Raw genomic sequence first — 3,097 nt, 5'->3', positions numbered from 1 at the left:
CGGAAAAAAAGGACAAAATAAAGGTTCAACGACGACCCAAAGAGTTGCTTTCAGAATGAAAGTCTGACAGCAGACAGAACGTGAGGAATTTATTTTGTAATAGACCAAGATGAGCTCTCTCTCTCTCTCTCTCTCTCTCTCTCTCTCTCTCTCCTCACACAGGAGGTTTCATTAGGGCGGGGGGGAAACAGTCAATTATGACTCTGGGCCGCGGCCTGCCGCCACACGCCCCGACATCACACGGCTCTCTCCCGCCGGCCCCTAGAGAGACACATTTTAATACTTTCTTGAATGAATTACTGTCTCGCCGCTGCTCCGAAACCCGAATCAGTCACAACACATGAAATATTACCTTTCTTCAAAATGTGAGGAGGTTTTTGTTTTGGGTAGGGGGGGGGGGGGGGGGGGGGTAGGGGGGGGTCGTGTCCCGACACGTTCTGACACATTCAAGTGGGGATGGAAATGCGTCTGTTGATAAAAAGAGTTAATGGATTCGTCACTGACAAGGAGGAAGAGACGGCTCAGAGCCCTGTGGCACACACACACACACACACACACACACCCCGACATGCACGCCTTTTCCATTTTGCAACGACCGCAAAGTGGTCCTGTGTGTTTCATTTGTCCGTTGTGACTACGATATGTTACGTGCACGCCATGGGTCTTCCTCGGAGTTACTACAGGGGAGGCACCACATATTTGTGTGATAGGGTTTTTTTTATTTTTGAGTGGTGCACAACCACTCCAAGGAACAGCAATGTCCGTGTTCACCCACCTATGTGACCATGAGCACCAGTATGACTATTAGTACCAGTGGGGGCGCTGTTGTGCCAGAAACAGAGAGAGAGATAGTGCTGCACAATTATTCACATATATTTTTAAAAAGTTAAATCTGCAACATTTATACAATATGCAGTGTGGGGGTCCCTGCTTCATCTCTCCCAGCTAAGGGGTCCCAATCGATGTGATTGGCTGAGAGGCAGGGAGGGAGATCATACCGGGTTGTGTATGCGTTCACATGCAAACTAGACTCAGACAGTCATCTTTTGTGGTGTATAGTGTATGCAATAATATGCATATTTGTACATTTCTGCATTCATTTTCTTTGAACTCAAGTCAAAGGTGGTTTGGAAAGAGGAACACAGATTCACAGACACACGCGCACACACACAAACACATACAAAAGCATCATGATCAAACCCAATGTATGTGTGTGTGTGTGTGTGTGTGTGTGTGTGTGTGTGTGTGTGTGTGTGTGTGTGTGTGTGTGTGTGTGTGTGCGTGCGCGCGAGGTGTGTTCCTTGGTCAAACTTGGGGGTGAAACAATACCTGTGTGGCAAACTATGGAATGCTGAGATGACTAAAACATGAGTTACAGCAATGTACAGTACACGCACGCAAGTGTGCATGTTTATGTGTGTGTGTGTGTGTGTGTGTGTGTGTGTGTGTGTGTGTGTGTGTGTGCATGTGTGTGTGTGTGTGTGTGTGTGTGTGTGTGTGTGTGTGTGTGTGTGTGTGTGTGTGTGTGTGTGTGTGTGTGTGTGTGTGTGAGAGAGAGGCAGTTAACCATTATGTAGCTGAGTCTAGGTGGGAGGTCTGACTGCTCTTTAGAGAATGAGGCACTGCTTTTGAATCTACAGTTAAACATGCACACATGGTGTACTGTACGCTAGTGAGCATTAGTGTGTGTGTGTGTGTGTGTGTGTGTGTGTGTGTGTGTGTGTGTGTGTGTGTGTGTGTGTGTCATCCTTTAAAAGGCCACGTAGTCGGACTAACGGGATGCTCCCCAAAACTCACGTCCTTTAAGACTCGCAAAGAGGAGTCACACACACAGTATGAGCTGCACACATACATCACACCACATGCCACACATTCTTTCTTCTTCTCCCCCCAAAAATGATGGCCAGGAAATTAGCTTTCATAATCGGAGTGAAATTCTTTGACATTGACTCAGAGAGAGACAGAGAAACAGAGAGAGACAGACAGACAGACAGACAGACAGACAGACAGACAGAGACACAGAGAGACAGACAGACAGAGACACAGAGAGACAGACAGACAGAGACACAGAGAGATAGAGAGACAGAGAGACACAGAGAGAGAGGGAGAGGGTGAAAGTACTAACTGGGAGAATGTGACATTACTGTAAAGGTTCCATTTACACCATGGGTGAGCTATGCCAGGTTGTAATGCATGCCCATGGTTTGCTGTCATCACTGGTGTAATAATAGACCATTTCTACTTTATCAGCCCTTCAGACTCCTGGCTGCTCCTACTGACTGACTGCCTCATGGCGGTGGGAGTGTACGTGTGTGTGTGTGTGCGCGATGAATGCATTTCTCTAGAGTTGAACCACAGCAGCTAAAAACCACAGCCTGACGGGGCTTGGCTTTCAGCACTCAGAGATGTCCCATAAATCCACACGTGGACCACATGTGACTGATTGATTGATCGATCAGACCCTAAAAGCTAAAAAACGCGGAGATTCCCGCTGTGTTTGAAGCTTTCAGGCGGATCAGTAGCCTCGGTACCCAGGCTTTTATTCAATTAAAAGCCTGGGGGCTTTAATTGAAGGTCTAGGAGTGGGAGTGAACTTTCCGTGAAGAAAGAGGGGCGTCGCTCCAAATAATGGCGACGTCAGAAGGATAAAACACAATTAAGCTGAAGAGCTTATTTTCATTGTGGTCCTTTGAGTGTAAGTACCATGCGTTGCTGTCAGGCAGAAACCTATTATCTCCATATTTAAACTTATTTAAACACTGTTTTTGTCCTAAATTAATACAATACTTGATAACGCTACGGCGTCACTATTAGCAGATCTAAGATTGAAATGTTTGAGCGTGTAGATCTGCTACTTCTGCTATATATATATTTTTTTGAATTCTGTCAAAGTAACAGGTTTCCACCCGACAGAGACGACGTCGACATGTCTGTAGTACTGTATGTAAACTGTGTGTGTAAACTGTGTGTGCGCGCGCGTGTGTGTGTTTCTACGTGAAGTCAAAAGCAAGCCAGTCAAGGAAGTACAAAGGTCCTGTATAGTTTGTTTAACACACTGCTATACGTTGAAACGCAAAGGGTGTGCACAGCACAGCAC

At 46.3% G+C, this 3,097-nt stretch overlaps 1 protein-coding gene across 4 annotated transcripts in view; it reads right to left on the bottom strand.

Moving 5' to 3' along the window:
- The window catches only part of celsr1a (cadherin EGF LAG seven-pass G-type receptor 1a), a 128,056-nt gene that overhangs the window by 99,410 nt on the left and 25,549 nt on the right, over positions 1-3,097 (bottom strand). The window lies entirely within an intron of this gene.

This window comes from Protomyctophum parallelum (assembly GCF_964188405.1).
Source record: "Protomyctophum parallelum genome assembly, chromosome: 22".
In the NCBI taxonomy this organism is placed as follows: Eukaryota; Metazoa; Chordata; class Actinopteri; order Myctophiformes; family Myctophidae; genus Protomyctophum; species Protomyctophum parallelum.
Note: the sequence above shows the minus strand (reverse complement) of the source record. Positions and strands in the feature narration are given on the sequence as shown.